Source organism: Macaca fascicularis, chromosome 5 (genome assembly GCF_037993035.2).
Source record: "Macaca fascicularis isolate 582-1 chromosome 5, T2T-MFA8v1.1".
NCBI lineage: Eukaryota > Metazoa > Chordata > Mammalia > Primates > Cercopithecidae > Macaca > Macaca fascicularis.
In genome coordinates, this window is record NC_088379.1 from 109,549,804 (window position 1) to 109,570,324 (window position 20,521).

The 20,521-nt window shown below is 37.4% G+C and overlaps 1 long non-coding RNA gene across 1 annotated transcript in view; it reads left to right on the forward strand.

Annotated features, from left to right (window-relative positions):
• LOC135970805 (uncharacterized) overlaps positions 1–19,810 on the forward strand; it is a 49,156-nt gene extending 29,346 nt beyond the window's left edge. Inside the window, exon 2 of the long non-coding RNA XR_010586653.1 lies at positions 19,317–19,810. This is a non-coding gene — a long non-coding RNA (uncharacterized lncRNA). The remainder of the gene's footprint in view (positions 1–19,316) is intronic.
• Positions 19,811–20,521: the final 711 nt, after the last annotated feature.

A 20,521-nucleotide genomic window follows, 5' to 3' on the forward strand; every position in this document is an offset into this window, starting at 1 on the left:
TCTATTGAGATAATCATGTGGTTCTTGTCTTTGGTTCTGTTTATATGCTGGATTATGTTTATTGATTTGCGAATGTTGAACCAGCCTTGCATCCCAGGGATGAAGCCCATTTGATCATGGTGGATAAGCTTTTTGATGTGTTGCTGAATCCAGTTTGCCAGTATTTTATTGAGGATTTTTGCATCGATGTTCATCAGGGATATTGGTCTAAAATTCTCTTTTTTTGTTGTGTCTCTGCCAGGCTTTGGTATCAGGATGATGTTGGCCTCATCAAATGAGTTAGGGAGGATTCCCTCTTTTTCTATTGATTGGAATAGTTTCAGAAGGAATGGTACCAACTCCTCCTTGTACCTCTGGTAGAATTCAGCTGTGAATCCATCTGGTCCTGGACTTTTTTGGTTGGTAGGCTATTAATTGTTGCCTCAATTTCAGAGCCTGCTATTGGTCTATTCAGGGATTCAACTTCTTCCTGGTTTAGTCTTGGAAGAGTGTAAGTGTCCAGGAAATTATCCATTTCTTCTAGATTTTCCAGTTTATTTGCGTAGAGGTGTTTATAGTATTCTCTGATGGTAGTTTGTATTTCTATGGGGTCGGTGGTGATATCCCCTTTATCATTTTTAATTGCGTCGATTTAATTCTTCTCTCTTTTCTTCTTTATTAGTCTGGCTAGTGGTCTGTCAATTTTGTTGATCTTTTCAAAAAACCAACTCCTGGATTCATTGATTTTTTGGAGGGTTTTTTGTGTCTCTATCTCCTTCAGTTCTGCTCTGATCTTAGTTATTTCTTGCCTTCTGCTAGCTTTCGAATGTGTTTGCTCTTGCTTCTCTAGTTCTTTTAATTGCGATGTGAGAGTGTCAATTTTAGATCTTTCCTGCTTTCTCTTGTGGGCATTTAGTGCTATAAATTTCCCTCTACACACTGCTTTAAATGTGTCCCAGAGATTCTGGTATGTTGTATCTTTGTTCTCATTAGTTTCAAAGAACATCTTTATTTCTGCCTTCATTTCGTTATGTACCCAGTAGTCATTCAGGAGCAGGTTGTTCAGTTTCCATGTAGTTGAGCGGTTTTGATTGAGTTTCTTAGTCCTAAGTTCTAGTTTGATTGCACTGTGGTCTGAGAGACAGTTTGTTATAATTTCTGTTCTTGTACATTTGCTGAGGAGTGCTTTACTTCCAATTACGTGGTCAATTTTGGAGTAAGTATGATGTGGTGCTGAGAAGAATGTATATTCTGTTGATTTGGGGTGGAGAGTTCTATAGATGTCTATTAGGTCTGCTTGCTGCAGAGATGAGTTCAATTCCTGGATATCCTTGTTAACTTTCTGTCTCGTTGATCTGTCTAATGTTGACAGTGGAGTGTTGAAGTCTCCCATTATTATTGTATGGGAGTCTAAGTCTCTTTGTAAGTCTCTAAGGACTTGCTTTATGAATCTGGGTGCTCCTGTATTGGGTGCATATATATTTAGGATAGTTAGCTCTTCCTGTTGAATTGATCCCTTTACCATTATGTAATGGCCTTCTTTGTCTCTTTTGATCTTTGATGGTTTAAAGTCTGTTTTATCAGAGACTAGTATTGCAACCCCTGCTTTTTTTTTGTTCTCCATTTGCTTGGTAAATCTTCCTCCATCCCTTTATTTTGAGCCTATGTATGTCTCTGCGTGTGAGATGGGTCTCCTGAATACAGCAGACTGATGGGTCTTGACTCTTTATCCAGTTTGCCAGTCTGTGTCTTTTAATTGGATCATTTAGTCCATTTACATTTAAGGTTAATATTGTTATGTGTGAACTTGATCCTGCCATTATGATATTAACTGGTTATTTTGCTCGTTAGTTGATGCAGTTTCTTCCTAGCCTCAATGGTCTTTACATTTTGGCATGTTTTTGCAATGGCTGGTACCGGTTGTTCCTTTCCATGTAGAGTGCTTCCTTCAGGGTCTCTTGTAAGGCAGGCCTAGTGGTGACAAAATCTCTAAGCATTTGCTTATCTGTAAAGGATTTTATTTCTCCTTCACTTATGAAACTTAGTTTGGCTGGATATGAAATTCTGGGTTTAAAATTCTTTTCTTTAAGAACGTTGAATATTGGCCCCCACTCTCTTCTGGCTTGTAGAGTTTCTGCTGAGAGATCTGCTGTTAGTCTGATGGGCTTCCCTTTGTGGGTAACCCGACCTTTCTCTCTGGCTGCCCTTAAGATTTTTTCCTTCATTTCAACTTTGGTGAATCTGGCAATTATGTGTCTTGGAGTTGCTCTTCTCAAGGAGTATCTTTGTGGCGTTCTCTGTATTTCCTGGATTTGAATGTTGGCCTGCCCTACTAGGTTGGGGAAGTTCTCCTGGATGATATCCTGAAGAGTGTTTTCCAACTTGGTTCCATTTTCCCCCTCACTTTCAGGCACCCCAATCAGACGTAGATTTGGTCTTTTTACATAATCCCATACTTCTTGCAGGCTTTGTTCATTTCTTTTTCTTCTTTTTTCTTTTGGTTTCTCTTCTCGCTTCATTTCATTCATTTGATCCTCAATCGCTGATACTCTTTCTTCCAGTTGATCGAGTCGGTTACTGAAGCTTGTGCATTTGTCACGTATTTCTCGTGTCATGGTTTTCATCTCTTTCATTTCGTTTAGGACCTTCTCTGCATTAATTACTCTAGCCATCAATTCTTCCACTTTTTTTTCAAGATTTTTAGTTTCTTTGCGCTGGGTACGTAATTCCTCCTTTAGCTCTGAGAAATTTGATGGACTGAAGCCTTCTTCTCTCATCTCATCAAAGTCATTCTCCGTCCAGCTTTGATCCGTTGCTGGCGATGAGCTGCGCTCCTTTGCCGGGGGAGATGCGCTCTTATTTTTTGAATTTCCAGCTTTTCTGCCCTGCTTTTTCCCCATCTTTGTGGTTTTATCTGCCTCTGGTCTTTGATGATGGTGATGTACTGATGGGGTTTTGGTGTAGGTGTCCTTCCTGTTTGATAGTTTTCCTTCTAACAGTCAGGACCCTCAGCTGTAGGTCTGTTGGAGATTGCTTGAGGTTCACTCCAGACCCTGTTTGCCTGGGTATCAGCAGCAGAGGCTGCAGAAGATAGAATATTTCTGAACAGCGAGTGTACCTGTCTGATTCTTGCTTTGGAAGCTTCCTCTCAGGGGTGTACTCCACCCTGTGAGGTGTGGGGTGTCAGACTGCCCCCAGTGGGGGATGTCTCCCAGTTAGGCTACTCAGGGGTCAGGGACCCACTTGAGCAGGGAGTCTGTCCCTTCTCAGATCTCAACCTCCGTGTTGGGAGATCCACTGCTCTCTTCAAAGCTGTCAGACAGAGTCATTTGCGTCTGCAGAGGTGTCTGCTGCGTTTGTTTAGTTTACTGTGCCCTGTCCCCAGAGGTGGAGTCTACAGAGACAGGCAGGTTTCCTTGAGCTGCTGTGAGCTCCACCCAGTTCGAGCTTCCCAGCAGCTTTGTTTACCTACTTAAGCCTCAGCAATGGTGGGCGCCCCTCCCCCAGCCTCGCTGCTGCCTTGCCGGTAGATCACACACTGCTGCGCTAGCAATGAGGGAGGCTCCGTGGGTGTGGGACCCTCCCGGCCAGGTGTGGGATATGATCTCCTGGTGTGCCTGTTTGCTTAAAGTGCAGTATTGGGGTGGGAGTTACCCGATTTTCCAGGTGTTGTGTGTCTCAGTTCCCCTGGCTAGGAAAAGGGACTCCCTTCCCCCTTGTGCTTCCCAGGTGAGGCAATGCCTCACCCTGCTTCAGCTCTCGCTGGTCGCGCTGCAGCAGCTGACCAGCACCGATCGTCCGGCACTCCCCAGTGAGATGAACCCAGTACCTCAGTTGAAAATGGAAATCACCGGTCTTCTGTGTCGCTCGCGCTGGGAGTTGGAGACTGGAGCTGCTCCTATTCGGCCATCTTGCTCCGCCGAAAAAGCTATTGTTTTCTTTATATAGATCTTGTATTAATATATTTTGGTAAACTAATACCTAAGTATTTGATTTTGGGGGGTGCTAATATCAATGGTATCATGATTATTTTTTAATTTCTTTTTTTTTTTTAATGTTTTTTTTTGAGATGGAGTCTCGCTCTGTCGCCCAGGCTGGGGTGCAGTGGCCAGATCTCAGCTCACTGCAAGCTCCGCCTCCCAGGTTCACGCCATTCTCCTGCCTCAGCCTCCCAAGTAGCTGGGACTACAGGCGCCCGCCACCTCGCCTGGCTAGTTTTTTGTACTTTTTAGTAGAGACGGGGTTTCACCGTATTAACCAGGATGGTCTCGATCTCCTGACCTCGTGATCCGCCCGTCTCGGCCTCCCAAAGTGCTGGGATTACAGGCTTGAGCCACCGCGCCCGGCCCTATTTTTTAATTTCAAACTTGACTTGTTCATTATTGGTGTACAGGAAAGCTATTCATTTTTGAATATCAATCTTGTATCCTGCATCTATGCTATAATCACTTATTAATTAGTCCTAGGAGTTTTTGTGTTTTGATTGGTAATTATTTAGGATTTCCTATAGAAACAACTGTGTCACTTGTAAATACAGACAGTCTTATTTATTGTTTCCCAATTTGTATATATTTCTTTTTTAAAAGTATTTTTTTCTTTTAACTTTTAAGTTCAAGGGTACAAGCTCAGGTTTGTTACATAGGTAAACTTGTGTCATGGGGGTTTGTTGTACAGATTATATCATCACCTAGGTATTAAGCCTAGTACTCATTAATTATTTCTGCTGATCCTCTCCCTCCTCCTATCTTCCACCCTCCAAAAGGTCCCGGTGTGTGTTGTTCCCCTCTATGTGTCCATGTGTTCTCATCCTTTAGGTCTCACTTACAAGAGAGAACATGCAGTATTTGGTTTTCTGTTCCTGTGTTAATTTGCTATGGATAATAGACTCAGCTCCATCCATGTTCCTGCAAAGGACATAATCTCATTTGTTTATGGCTTCCTAGTATTCCATGGTGTATATGTACCACATTTTCTTTATCCAGTCTATCATTGATGGGCATTTAGGTTGACTCCATGTCTTTGCTATTGTGAATAGTACTGCAATGAACGTTTGCATGCATGTGTCTTTTTGGCAGAATAATTTATATTCTTTGGATATATGCCCAGTAATGGGGTTGCTGGGTCAAATGGTATTTCTGTCTGTAGGTCTTTAAGGAATTGACACACAGTCTTCCACAACGGTTGAACTAATTTACACTTCCACTAACAGTGTATAAACATTTCTTTTTCTCCAAAACCATGCCAGCATCCATATTTTTGACTTTTTAATAATAGACATTCTAACTGCTATGAGATGGTATCTCATTGTGGTTTTAATTTGCATTTCTCTAAGAATGAGGGATGTTGAGCTTTTTTTCATATGATTGTTGGCTGCATGTATGTCTTCTTTTGAAAGTTTCTGCTCATGTCCTTTGCCCACTTTTTTATGGGGTTGTTTGGGTTTTCTTCTTGTAAATTTGTTTAAATTTCTTATCGATGCTAGATATTAGACTTCTTTCAGATGCATAATTTGCAAAATTTTCTCCCATTCTGTAGGTTGTCTGTTTAATCTGTTGATAGTTTCTTTTGCTGTGTGAAATATCTTTAATTAGATCCCATTTGTCCATTTTTACTTTTGCTGCAATCGCTTTTGGCATCTTTGTTATGAAATCTTTGCCCATGCCTATGTTCTGAATGATATTGCCTAGGTTGTCCTCTGGGGTTTTGATAGTTTTGGGGTTTACATTTAAGTATTTAATCCATCCTGAATTAATTTTTTATGGTGTAAGGAAGGGGTTCAATTTCCATCTTCTGCATATGGCTAGCCAGTTATCCCAGTACCATTTATTGAATAGAGAATCCATTCCCCATTGCTTGTTTCTTGTCATTTTTGTCAAAGATCAGATAGTCGTAAGTGTGTGGTCTTATTTCTGGTTTCTCTATTCTGTTCCATTGGTCTATGTCTGTTCTTGTTCCAGTACCATGCTGTTTTGGTTACTGTAGCCCTGTAGTGTAGTTTGAAGGCAGGTAGCATGACATCCCCAGTTCTTTTTGCTTAGGATTACCTCAGCTATTCAGGCTCTCTTTTGGTTTCATATACATTTTAAAATAGTTTTCTCTAGTTTTGTGAAGAATGCCAATGGTAGTTTAATAGGCATAGCATTGAATCTATAAATTCCTTTGGGCAGTATGGCCATTTTCACAATATTGATTCTTCCTATCCATGAGCATGGAATACTTTGCCATTTGTTTGTGTCTTCTCTAATTTTCTTGAGCAGAGGTTTATAGTTCTCCCTGTAGAGACCTGTCACCTGCCTAGCTAGTGTACTCCTAGGTATTTTTATCTTTTATGTGGCAATTGTCAATAGGAGTTCGTCCTGATTTGGCTCAGCTTGACTGTTATTGGTATATAGGAATGCTAGTGATTTTTGCACATTAATTTTGCATCCTAGATTTTGTTGAAGCTGTTTATCAGCTGAAGAAGTTTTTGGGCTGAGATGATAGGGTTTTCTAGATATAGGATCATGTCATCTGTAAAATGGGATAGTTTGACTTACTCTCTTTCTTTTTGGATGCGCTTTATTTCTCTCTCTTGCCAGATTGCCCTGGCCAGAACTTACAATATTATGTTTAATAGGAGTGGTGAGGGAGAGCCTCCTTTTCTTGTGCTGGTTTTGAAGGGGAATACTTCCAGCTTTTGCCCATTTAGTATGATGCTGGCTGTGAATTTGTCATATGTGACTCTTATTTTGAGGTATGTTTCTTCAATACCTAGTTTATTTAGAGTCTTTAACATAAATTGATGTTGAATTTTATCAAAAGCCCCTTCTGCATCTATTGAGCTATTAGGTGTTTCTGTCTTTATTTCTATTTACATGATGCATCACATTTATTGATTTGCATATGTTGAGCCAATCTTGCATCTGGGAATGAAGCCTCCTTGATCATGGTAGATAAGCTTTTTAAAGTGCAGCTGGATTTGGTTTGCCAGAATTTTGTTGAGGATTTTTGCATCAATGTTCATCAAGGAGATTGGCCTGAAACTTTCTTTTTTAGTTGTACTTCTGCCAGGTTTTGGTATCAAGATGATGCTGGCCTCATAGAATGAGTTATGAAGGAGCCTCTTCTCCTCAATTTTTTGGAATAGTTTCAGTAGGAATGCTACCAGCTCTTCTTTGTACATCTGGTAGAATTCAGTTATGAATTCATCTGGTCCTGGGTTTTTTAGATTGATGGGCTATTTGTTACTGACTCAATTTCAGAACACATTATTGTTGTGTTCAGTGATTCAGTTTCTTTCTGGCTCAGTCTTGGAAGGGTGGATGTGTCTAGGAATTCATCCATTTCTCCTAGATTTTCTAGTTTGTGTGCATAGAAGTATTCATACTATTCTCTGATGGTTGTTTGTGTTTCTATGGGGTCAGTGGTAATATCCCTCTTGTTATTTCTAATTGTATTTATTTTAATCTTCTCTCTTTTCCTCTTTATTATTCAAACAAGTAGTCTACCTAGCTTTTTTTTTTTTTCTATCTTCCAGATTAGTTGATCTTTTGAATGGATTTTTGTGTCTCAATCTCCTTCAGTTCAGCTCTGATTTTGGTCATTTATTGCCTTCTGCTAGCTTTTGCATTTATTTGCTCTCAGTTCTCTAGTTCTTTTACTTGTGATGTTAGGTTGTTAACTTGAAATCTTTCTAACTTTTTGGTATGGGCTTTTAGTGCTATAATTCCCTCTTAACACTACCTTAGCTGTGTCCCAGAGATTTGGTATATTGTATCTTCATCCTCATTAGTTTCAAAGAACTACTTGATTTCTGCCTTAATTTCATTATTGACCCAAAAGTCATTCAGGAGTCATTCAATTTCCATGTAATTGTATGGTTTTAAGTGAATTTCTAAGTCTTAATTTCTAATTGAATTACACTGTGTTCTGAGAGACTGTTATGATTTCAGTTATTTTGCATTTGCTGAGGAGTGTTTTACTTCCAATTATGTGGTCAATTTTAAAGTAAGTGTCATGTGCCAATGAGAAGAATGTATATTCTATTGTGTTTTTTGTTTTGTTTTGTTTTGTTTTGGTGGAGAGTTCTGTAGATACTTATCAGGTTCATTTGATCCAGTGCTGAGTTCAGGACCTGAATATCTTTGTTAATTTTCTGTCTCAATTCATCTAATATTTTCAGTGGGGTGTTAAAGTCTCCCACTATTATTGTGTGGGAGTCTAAGTCTGTTTGAAGGTCTCTAGGAATTTGCCTTATGAATTTGGGTGCTCCTGTGTTGGGTTTATATATATTTAGGATAGTTAGATCTTCTTCTTGAATTGAACCCTTTAGCGTTATGTAATGACCTTCTTTGTCTTTTATAACTTTTGTTGGTTTAAAATCTGTTTTGTCAGAAACTAGGATTGCAACCACTGTTTTTTGTTTTTGTTTTTGTTTTTGTTTTCTGTTTTCCATTTGCTTGGTAGATTTTTCCTCCATCCCTTTATTTTGAGCCTAAGGTTGGAACTGCTAAGTCATCCAAACAGCAAAGATGGAGGCCTGCCTGTCGCTCTGGGAGCTCTGTGCATGGGACTTCTCCAACCTCTGTAGGCCAGAGAACACTGGTGGTGGTGGCTGGAGGCCCCCCTTGGGAGGTCTTGCCCAGGGCAGAATGGGATTGGGGACCTACTTAAAGAAGCAGCCGGGCCACACTTTCGTAGAGCAGCTGTGCTGTGCTGGGGTACTGCTTCTGCTCCGTTGACTTGGGCTTTTCAAAGTCCGCAGGCTGGAATGGCTAAATTGCCCAAACAGCAAAGATGATAGCTTGCCCCTCCCACAAGGAGCTCCATCCCAGGAAGGTGCAACACTGCTACTGCTACTGATGGCTGGCTGGAACTCCAAGCCAGGGTATCTTACCCTGTGAGGTGCCATGGAAGTAGAACTCACAGACTGTCACTGCTCAGCTCTCTGAATTTAGCAACTTTCCTAGGGGTACACACAGGGGTCTGACTTCTTGCTTTGTTTAAGTTGCAGTTACTTTTGCGGGGATGCCCAGAAATCCAGAGTATCTGAAGTTCCTGGGTCTCTGTGAGCATCTAAGCAGCTGCTTAGCGGAGACTCCACATAGCTTTGTGTGTCAAACTGAAGGCCCCAGTGGAGTGCCTTCATGAGGGGGATCTCCTGATCCGAGGTTTGCAAAGATCCATGGGAGAAGCATGGTTTCCTGGGGTCATGCATTCACTCACCACTTCCCTGGGTGGGAGAGGTTCCCTGGCTCCATGTGAGCCATCGTCCTGCCTTGCTTTCCTCAGTTCTCCATGGGTGGAGTTGTTTCCTTGATTAGTACCAATGTGAGTACTTGGACGTTTCTTTTGAAGGTGCTGTAGTTACTCACCCTTTTGCTTCCTCTCCATGAGAACCATGCACCTAAGCTGCTCCTAGTCAGCCATCTTGGCCATTCCCCACTTTTTAAGAATGCCAGATAACACATATGAATAATTTTAGAGGCTCCAGATGGTGTTGGCTTCACCCAGTGTTTACTCACCTTATCTTCTGATGGACAGGAGGCTTGATTAAGTATATGGAGTCAGAAAGTTATCAGACAAAAGGCTAGTTTGAAGTTTTCAACAGGGATGGCCTTCCTGTGTTTTCCCTCACTCCTGTGACCCTCCAGGACTTCCAGTGTAAATGATCAGGTACCTTCTAAGGTCCCTAATATTTGCAAGATCTTGAACCTCAATTTTTGTTTCCTCAATACCAGGAAGTGATTTTAAATGCCATTTTTAAAAGATTCTTTCTGTGTACCTTCTTAGTTTCTTACTATGAGCAGTTTAAGAATTTGGCACATACTTGGAGAGAAAAATTCTCTGAGTTTCTTCCCTTAATCTCTCTTTTCTTGGAGATTGTATCTCTACCAGTTTTGCTACCCTTAGGAACTCTGATTTTTAATTTATGTTTTTCAGGCCCATGAATTTGACAAAATCTCTGCTAGGTGTCTGGCCTTTATCAGCTTGCAGCCTTCATCTCTGCCTGACTTGGGCAATTTTCTGACTGTTACTTTTATCTTACTAAACATTCTCTGTATACTCAAGTTCTGGCTACTTCAGAAATTCTTGAACTGTTTAAATCTTTTTTTAAAAAATCTTGCTTTCGAGTTCGTGAAGGAGTTTTGGTATGCTACAAGCTATTCTGTCAGAACTGCAAATGGAAGTCACCTCAATTTTTTAAAAGGAAAATGAGACAGTAGTGATTAACTTCAATTCAATGCATTTTTGTGTGCATCATATTTCACAATTGCTTTACATTGCATAATTGGGGATATTTGGGGGTACAGGTAGAGATAATTTGAATTAAGTGACAACCAAAAAGACATTTAGCTATGTCTTTAAGTGCCTGTCTTTTCTGCTGTATAATTAATTGACTTATCTACCTTCTAGATCACATTTTTGCTTTAAAATTTTGTTTATTTAAGGGAGATAGGGTGTAACTGCTGAATAAAATATTGTGACAATTGAACTATTATTGAAGTGCATGTTTTTAAAATATGTCATTCGACTGACATATTTGGTCAATATAAAAAATAAAAACAGTGTATGTCAGTCTTTTCTGTAACAACTCCTGGCTTTATGCTTTGATAGTTATTGTTTCCAAAAGTAGTATTTGTGAATATAATTATAATCAAAAGAGTTAAATCAGGAAGTTTGGAAAAATTTCTAGGTAATTTACTAATTACCTAAGTTTCCCTGGGAAGTAGGGATGGAAAAAGAGAAATTAAATCATTTCCCTCTAGATAATAAATAATATCAAGTATATATTGATTATTTAAAATTCAATTTTTCAGTTTTCTTTTTCTCTTTTTAAATTTCAGTTCCCTACTTTCAGATCAATTCATATTTTACTTAAATCTATAATGGAAATTAAGGAAGCAGGAGTAATTAACTACAAAAAGCCAAAGGAGCTCTTTTTTTCAGGTGATTTTTAAAAGTTTTTGTAAAGCTTAGAATAAAAGATTGAGAATAATATAAGTGAGGATAATCATTTATGTTTTATTTCAGTTTAGCATTAATCTGTGTGTATCTTTTAAAATTATCTCTTTTGAAGGTGACAATTATTTTCAACTTGCATTCAACATGTGTAAATATAAATAATGTAATAAATGTATCTGTTTCAAGAAGGAAGTATTATATGTGAATGTGTATATCTATTTATCTCTTTATATAAAAATATATATGGACACATACATAGGTATAGATATAAAGAGAGACAGACAGAAGAGAGAGAAAGAGAGTGAGAGAGCTCTAGAAATATGTATTATTCAAAATAATGAACTTTAACTAGTATTTAATATAGACTGTTACCAAATTAATAAATTTTGATATATTTAAAAATATGTATTTCCCTCTATTTTTAAAACTATGTGTTTTGAGTTCATATGGTGACTTTTATTGAATAGACAAATCTTTGGCTCATTACTCAAAAGAGCTCTACAACTTCCCAACTTTGTAATTTTAGGATAGCAAAAGTCACTGCTGCTGTCATGGTTGCAGATTATCTTAATTTTAATTCAGTAAATGAACCCTTAAGTTTTATTTTACTGTGTTTTCATCTACTGACTGAAAAAAAAAAGTGTATTCTGTGTTTTGTTGAAACTCATCTGGGAAATACCATGTTCATTACTTCATCAGAGACATTTGCTCTGAAAGTATATGTTCTATTATTTGAAGAAAATTAAGTTTTGAAAGGTTTTGCTAATCAAAATACAAGTGAATTATCTGTGCCCCCCCACCCCAAAACAGATGTACTTTTTGGCAACTCTACTTTCAAATATCTGTTCTTGTTTGTTTTATTTTGACCCAGTAGGCAAATATTAAAAATAAATGTTTTAAATAGCAAATGTAATCAATTAGAAAAAGGTAGCCAAATTTACCATTGTGATAAGGTAATATTGCATGATGTATTTTTAAAATATTTTAAATTTATAATGGCTACTGCAAAGAGTTTCTTAATAGGATATAATCCTTGAAAATCATATGTAAAAATGTAATTAATATATGTATTATCGAAATGATTTCAACTTAAATTATGCTAGAAATTTTCTTTTATAAAATCAATTCCTTAAAAAATGTTTGTTAATTTATTGCTTATGAATCAGAAATAGAAATGTTTCATATGATGCAAATAGTAAACAATAAAGTGCCTACATGCAGAGATTTTAAATTCTAGTTGATAAAAAATAAACATAATACACAGAAAATTGTATTAAAAATTCAGCAAATGACCTACAGTATGAGGTGTATATTACTTTAAATAACTTGCTCTAGACAGGCCCTCAGAAGAGAAAAGTTAATCAGGATCTTGAAATAAAGAAAGAAGGAAACCATGAAGATATCTAGAGAAGAGAGTGTCAGGTAGAGAAAATAGCACATGAAATGGTAATGTGACAGAAATGGCTGACAGAAGATGAAGAAATCCCAGGGTGAATAGAAAAATATTCCAGAGTATGTACTGTCTTTGATTATACTGTAAGAAGTTTGGATTTTATTCTCAGAGAGAGGAGAATCCATTCGAAGCATGAGCTTCATATAATCCATTTCTATATTAAATATAGCCCCTAGGCTTTTGGATTAAAAAATAGAGTGCATGACAAACATGAGGCAAACAGGTTTGGGGGTAATTAAATTATATCTGTGTCAGTAGCTGTGTTATTCTATTTATTCATAAAATTTCTCAGAGTTTTTTTTTTAATTATAGATTCAGGGATTACATGTGCAGATTTGTGGCATGGATATATTTTGTAATGGTGGGACTTGGCTTCGAATGTACCCATCACTTCGATAGTGAACACTGTACTCAATAGGTAATTTTCAACCGTCACTCCCCTCCCTTCCTTCCTCTCTCCTTCCCTTTCCAGTGTCTATTATTTTTATCTTCTTATACATGTGTACCCATTGTTTAGCTCCTGCTTATTTAAAACTCCTATTAGATCTCCAGGTGGAGAAGTTGAAAAGCAGTTGGAGAGTTGGAGAGAGAGTCTCTGCCTCAAAGAAAAAAAAAGAAAGAAAGGAAGCAAAAAAAAAAAGAATGGAACACAAAAGAGGGCTCAGGGTGAAGATGTGGATGGACCAGATGAATGAGACTAGATAAGATTATTTAAAGAGTGAGCGTTGGCCGGGCGCGGTGGCTCAAGCCTGTAATCCCAGCACTTTGGGAGGCCGAGACGGGTGGATCACGAGGTCAGGAGATCGAGACCATCCTGGCTAACATGGTGAAACCCCATCTCTACTAAAAAATATAAAAAACTAGCCGGGCGAGGTGGCGGGCGCCTGTAGTCCCAGCTACTCAGGAGGCTGAGGCAGGAGAATGGCGTAAACCCGGGAGGTGGAGCTTGCAGTGAGCTGAGATCCGGCCACTGCACCCCAGCCTGGGCGACAGAGCAAGACTCCGTCTCAAAAAAAAAAAAAAAAAAAAAAAAAAAAAAAAAAAAAAAAGAGTGAGCATAGCGTAGAGTCAAAGAAGTCTGATGACTAAGCCATGGGGACACTGCAACATTTTAAAATATTTATGTTAAATTGATGCTAAAATGTAAATATCTAACTATTATTAATACATTTGAAAATGAGAAGTGAGACTAAAATTTAATAAGGTAGAAAAATAAAGATTATTCAACTTTCAGCCCCTCACCACCAAAGAGTATTTAAAAAGAACTATTTATGTAATGAAATTTCCATCATTCACGAACCTAGGGAAAAGATTTGAAAGAGAATCTTTGGTATACACCACATGCATTTGGGGGACACAATGAACTACCAAATTTAGCTGCTCTTAGAGCCCAGCAAAGGAAAGGTAAGCTGCAAATAATGTTTTAGGTGTGATTCCAGAGTTGGTTGAACAAGGGATATGCATGTGTTACATGCATCAGACATGACCTAAGAGAGTAATAGTGTTAGCAGATGGTCTGCAATATCTGTTTAAGAGGACGGCTCTTGGGATTACTGAACCTCAGCAAAAGGAGGCTGTAGGTACTGTTGCTAGGTAGCTCGAGAGTGAGGATGAAGTGAATGAAAACCTTGGACAGACTGAGGTTGACTCTTGCAGGTGAGAGATCCTTGATAAAAAAGAACCCATAGGAGAAAAGTCAACATTATAAATCTTCAAGGCCAGAGAACTTGTCATTGGACAAGAGATAGTACACATCTGAACTTCTTTCTTTAATTCCTCAGTGCTTCAACTCTGCAGTCAAAAACAGCAGGTGGCAAGATGAGAGAGGAAGAGTAGAATAGCAAGTTGTAAAGTGCAGAAGTCAACCAGAATTTTCCTCTTTAACTGCAAGTTTCTAGCTTTTGCCAACCCTACAAGGAGAGAGAAAGAAGCCTTCACTGTTAATCAAGATTAAAGTTTCAATCTTTTAAGCCTTGTCAAATAAAGACATATTTTCTAGAACAGTAGGCATTCTGTACATAGTAAAACAACAAGCTAATGACTGCTTCACCAAAATGAATTTCTAGGTTCAGACAAACATAATGTATTTATCTTCTAGAATTCCTCTAATTCACTAGTTGTTTCTGTTTCCAATTTTGATAAAATTTAGACATGATTTGTAGCTGTGTTTAACTCTTTAAAGTGATTGTTATATTTCTGATGTCAATGTCAGTCCAGGCACCAAACACTATTTCAGAATTTGTGTCAGTGTCTGTGATTTTATGCTTTTGGAAATCCATCCAAAGATATGTTGAAACATCAATGTAATTTGATCACAACGGATGTAGTTTAGTAGTGACCCCTGTGTAAGTAGGGACAATAAAACCAAGACAGATTGGCCAGGCACAGTGGCTTACACCTGTAATCAAAGCACTTTGGGAGACCGAGTTGGGTGGATCACGAGGTCAAGAGATCAAGACCATCTTGGCCAACATGGTGAAACCCCGTCTCTACTAAATATACAAAAATTAGCCGGGTGTGGTGTCACCCACCTGTAGTACCAGCTACTAGGGAGGCTGAGACAGGAGAATTGCTTGAACCTGGTAGGCAGAGGTCGCAGTAAGCAGAGATCACACCACTGCACTCCAGCCTGGTGACAGAGCGAGACTCTGTCTCAAACAACAACAACAACAAACTAAGACAGATTAGTAAAAAGCTTGAAAATCAACTAATTGAAGAACTAATCCCTCATATGGCTGAACAACAAATAAGTAAACAAATCCAGGGGATAGTCACATATATCATCAGGCAATAGTGACAGAAAACGGACCTTGGTTCAAAGAGGCCAATAACCATAACAGCTTAAACACCTTCCTGCAAGTATAGAGATTTTCTGTTGTAAATATATATTTTTATGCTTATGATATTTTTCCTGCTTTTAGTTTAGGTTCAAGGGGTACACGTGTAGGTTTGTTACATGGGTGAATCGTGTATTGCTGAGGTTTGGCGTACAAATGATCCCATCACCAAGGTGGTGAGCATGGTCTAATAAATATAATGCATCTTCTTTTGAGGACAAAGAGTATTTTGTATTCCGAACAGTGAATGGGACCTCAAGTCTACTCCAAAAGAGAAAGTAAATATGCTGAATAGTAAACTCTCACATTACTTTTCCATTTATCATTTAATTCACTTTCTTAATATAACTGCAAACCTGAAAAATGTATGCCAAACTATGATAGGTACTTGGTGCTTGTTCTTTGAATTTAGAGAAATTCATAAAATTGATTGATGTACAAATAAGGCTTTCACTTGAAATGTTGATGCAAATGTATTGGCTGATATTTTCCAATTGAATAACAGTGTATATTTACCCTGAACTGTCAAATCAGGAGATCAATTACATAAGGAGTTGAAGGAATAATAGCAAAAGTGACTATATTGACATATATAGTTATATTTATAGTAAAGGCAACTCAATATCTATATATATGGAAGAGCAGATCATATATATATTGGAATGATAGCATTCACATGAAGTGCTCTATGCAGTATGGTGGGCAATAGCCATATGCAGCTTTCAAAATTAAGTGTACCCATCTGCTTGGGCTGCCATCATATATTATATACTGGGTGTCTTAAACAGTAGAAATTTATTTTCTTATAGTTCTGGAGACTAAAAGTCCAAGATCAAAGTTTTGGCTGATTTGGTTCTGGTGAGGCTCCTCTCCTGGCTTGCAGATGGCCACCCTCTTGCTGTGTTCTCCCATGGCCTTTCCCTGATGCACACAGGGGAAATCTCTCTCTTCCTCTTCTTAGAAGGCTACTAATCCTATTGGATTAGGGTTTCACCCTTATTACTTCATGTAAGCCTAATTATCTCCTAAAGTCCCTATCTCCAAATAAAGTCACATTGGGGGTTAGGGCTTCAACATATGAATTTTGGGGTAATGTAGTTGGTCTTGTAGCATTAAAATATAAACAACTAACATTGAGCAAAATTTTAAAAACTTAGTTCCTCCATTACTCTAGTCAGATTTCAAGTGCTCAATAACCAAATATACTTATGCTTTTTATGTTGGACATTGCAGATATAGGACATTTCCACCATCACAGAAAATTTGGTTAGCATTGTTCTAGAACATAGCTTCTCATACTTCCAGTTCTTCTAATTCAATTTTAATAAATATAATCTTATAAACTGAAACCTCTAAATTACTAAAACTTGTTTTATCACTCAGCATATGGTTTATCTTGGTGATTATATCAAGTGTACTTAAAATAATGTGTAATCTGTACTTATTAGGTATAATATTTTATGAAAATAGGTAAGAAGGTTGACTCTGTTGTGTATATCTTCTGTGTTTTTACTGAAGATTTGTTTAATCGTTCTATCAATTGTTGAGAAAGGGTGATAAAATCTCCTAGTATTAGTAAGAAATTTTCTATTTCAACTTTAAATTCCAGAAATATTGTTCTAGCATTTGAAAACTCTATGAGGTGCATAAATATTTATGATTACTGTTTTCCTGATATTTTGACTTGTTTTCATCATTATGAAACACTTTTTGAATCTACTGTTACCCTTTTTAGTCCACATTACATAATATCATAATCTGCACAACTCTCACATTTTAAAATTTTTTTCAAGTTTTTTTCTTTATTGATACATCATAGTTGTTTATACTTTGGTGGTACGTGTGATATTTTGACACATGCATACAATCTTTAATGATCAAAGGTAATTGGGATAACCATCACCTTGAACATTTATCTTTTCTTTATGTTGGGAACATTCCAATTTGTATCTTCTAGCTATTTGAAATATACAATACATTATTGTTAACTAAAGTCACCCCACTGTACTACCACAAACTACATCTTATTCCTTCTGTCTAACTGTATTTTTATCCCCATTAACCAGCCTCTGGTATACCTTTATTTCTCCATTTCCTTTTTACTGTGTATTTATATTAAAATGTAGTTATTGTAGATAGCTTATAGACAGTTATTGTTTTTTTAAACCATTCTTGAATCTGTGGATTTTGATTGGAGTGTTTAGTTAATTCATGATTTTTAAAAATTTATTTTTAATTTGCATGAGTAGAGGGTGGGTATATATATTTACATTATATATATATGGAGTATGTAGATATTTTGACAAAGGCATACAAGGTATAATAATCACATCAGGGTAAACGGGGTATCGGTAAGTTCAAACATTTATCATTTCTTTGTGTTACAACATTCCAATTATACTCCTTTAGTTATTTTAAATAGTACTGTAAGTTATCATTGACTTTAATCACCCTGTTGGGCTATCAAATGGAACGCGTTATTCATCCGATCTAACTACATTTTTGTACCCATTAACCACTGCAACTTCCCCCACTCCCCGACTACCCATCTCAGCCACTGGTAACCATCATTCTACTCTCTATCTCCGTGAGTTCAACTGTTACAATTTTGAGCCCCCACAAATGAATGAGAACATGTGATGTTTGTCTTTCTGTGCCTGGCTTCAATAATGTACTGCAGTGAAAGAGTAATGTTTTCTAAGAAAGTAGTTATTATATTGATGACTCAGTGATGAGGAGATAATCATGCCTGCACTGAAAGAGAAAGAATTAAATATAGAGGGATTAAGTGTGTTTTGGTGAAGCTAAACTCTTTCTGCTACTTTATTACTTGCTAATCATGGAGCGACATTTCCCTTTTGCCTTTATTGCCAAATTTCTAGGAGGGTATTCACTGTCTTATTTGTCTACTATTTGTTATACAAATTAATGAAATTTGACTTCTATAATTATCAATACTTTCATTGACCTTCTTCTTGTCAAATTCAGGTCACTATCTGATTTTATCTTTGTCGGGCATTTGGCATATCCTCCTACTGTGGCTTCTTCTTTAGCCATGTTTGGTGTTCTTTGTGGGCTCTTCTTTTTTTTTTTTTCCCTTTCACAAAATATTGGTGTCCCTTTGTCCTATCTTTGAGCCCTTACATTTTGACATTCCCAATAACTTCTGTTATTTAAGTGTATTTCTTTTCATCTTCTTGCTATTTTATGACTTAGCAACCTAAAATCCTGGTTCCAAACTTATTGCTAACTCCCAGACAAATTTCTTCAGTTATTTACATAATGAGTATGAAAATGAACCCATGTTTCTAAAGAAACTTCATCTTGAATTTTCCATCTCCATGAATGGTGTGCCCATATTTACCTAGTTCACTGGATGTAATGTGGGGTTCCTTGGGCTTCACATTAAATCAATAAAAATTCCTATGTTTAAATTTTCTAAATATCCTTCATTGTCACACCTGTCTGAATGGTTCCAGTAGCCTCCATGCCATTCTCCTTGAAATAAACTTACTTTTCACGAAAATATCCATTACCCTATAGGCAGATGCTTTTCTATTGTTAGAAATTGTGTTTCTTGTTTGAAATTCTACATACTATTAAGGTTAACTCACTCAAAGTAGGTTTTTTACAACTTTTATACAGATCTTATATTTTGTGATGAACAATATTATTTACAATGTGTTTCTGGGTGCAAATCTGGGTAATTTCCATGGAGATAAAGAAATATAGTTGATTATTTATCTTGTGAAAATCCATGCTAAATTCATGCTTCCTATTACAGTTCTACTCTCCATAGCAAAGAGATCATAAAAATGCAATAAGATTGCATCAACAACTGCCAGAGATGTCCAAAGTCTTTCCTTTGTATGTAGACTAAAATACAAACTTCTTGCCACAGTGGGAAAGTTCCTAGCCTGCCTGTCTTTCTACCTTTCTGACATTTTTCTCAACCAATTTTACCATCAATTTACTACAACTAAACCGGGCTGCTTTTTCTCCTACTCTTGGGGATCAGACAATATTTCAATAGCACCTTTTGTTTATTTCCATTATGGTATCTGTAATATTAAGTTGTAATTTGTTTTATTTATGTCTTCTAGAAATGTCACCAGTGGAAAAGAACAGAGGCCTCAGAAATAACACCACACATCTACAACCATCAGATCTTTGACAAACCTGACCAAAAAAACGCAATGGGGAAAAGTTTCCCTATTTAATAGTGTTGGGAAAACTGGATGGCCAGATGCAGAAAGCTGAAACTGGATCCCTTCCTTACGCCTTATACTAAAATTAACTCAACATGGATTAAAGACTTAAATGTAAGACCTAAAACCATAAAAACCCTAGAAGAAAACCCAGGTAATACTATTTAGGGCATAGGCATGGGAAAAGACTTCATGTCTAAAACACCAAAAGCAATGACAACAAAAACCAAAATAGAAAAATGGGTCTAATTAAACTAAAGAGTTCTGCACAGCAAAAGAAATTATCATCAGAGTGAACAGGCAACCTACAGAATGGGAGAAAATCTTTGCAATCCATCCATCTGACGAAGGGCTAATATCCAGAATCTACAAAGAACTCCATCAAAATTTTTTTTAAAATTTATTTATTATTATTATACTTTAAGTTGTAGGGTACATGTGCATAACGTGCAGGTTTGTTACATATGTATACTTGTGCCATGTTGGTGTGCTGCACCCATCAACTCGTCATTTACATCAGGTATAACTCCCAATGCAATCCCTCCCCCCTCCCCCCTCCCCATGATAGGCCCCGGTGTGTGATGTTCCCCTTCCTGAGTCCGAGTGATCTCATTGTTCAGTTCCCACCTATGAGTGAGAACATGCGGTGTTTTGTTTTCTGTTCTTGTGATAGTTTGCTAAGAATGATGGTTTCCAGCTGCATCCATGTCCCTACAAAGGACACAAACTCATCCTTTTTGATGGCTGCATAGTATTCCATGGTGTATATGTGCCACATTTTCTTAATCCAATCTGTCACTGATGGACATTTGGGTTGATTCCAAGTCTTTGCTATTGTGAATAGTGCTGCAATAAACATACATGTGCATGTGTCTTTATAGCAGCATAATTTATAATCCTTTGGGTATATACCCAGTAATGGGATGGCTGGGTCATATGGTACATTTAGTTCTAGATCCTTGAGGAATCGCCATACTGTTTTCCATAATGGTTGAACTAGTTTACAATCCCACCAACAGTGTAAAAGTGTTCCTATTTCTCCACATCCTCTCCAGCACCTGTTGTTTCCTGACTTTTTAATGATCGCCATTCTAACTGGT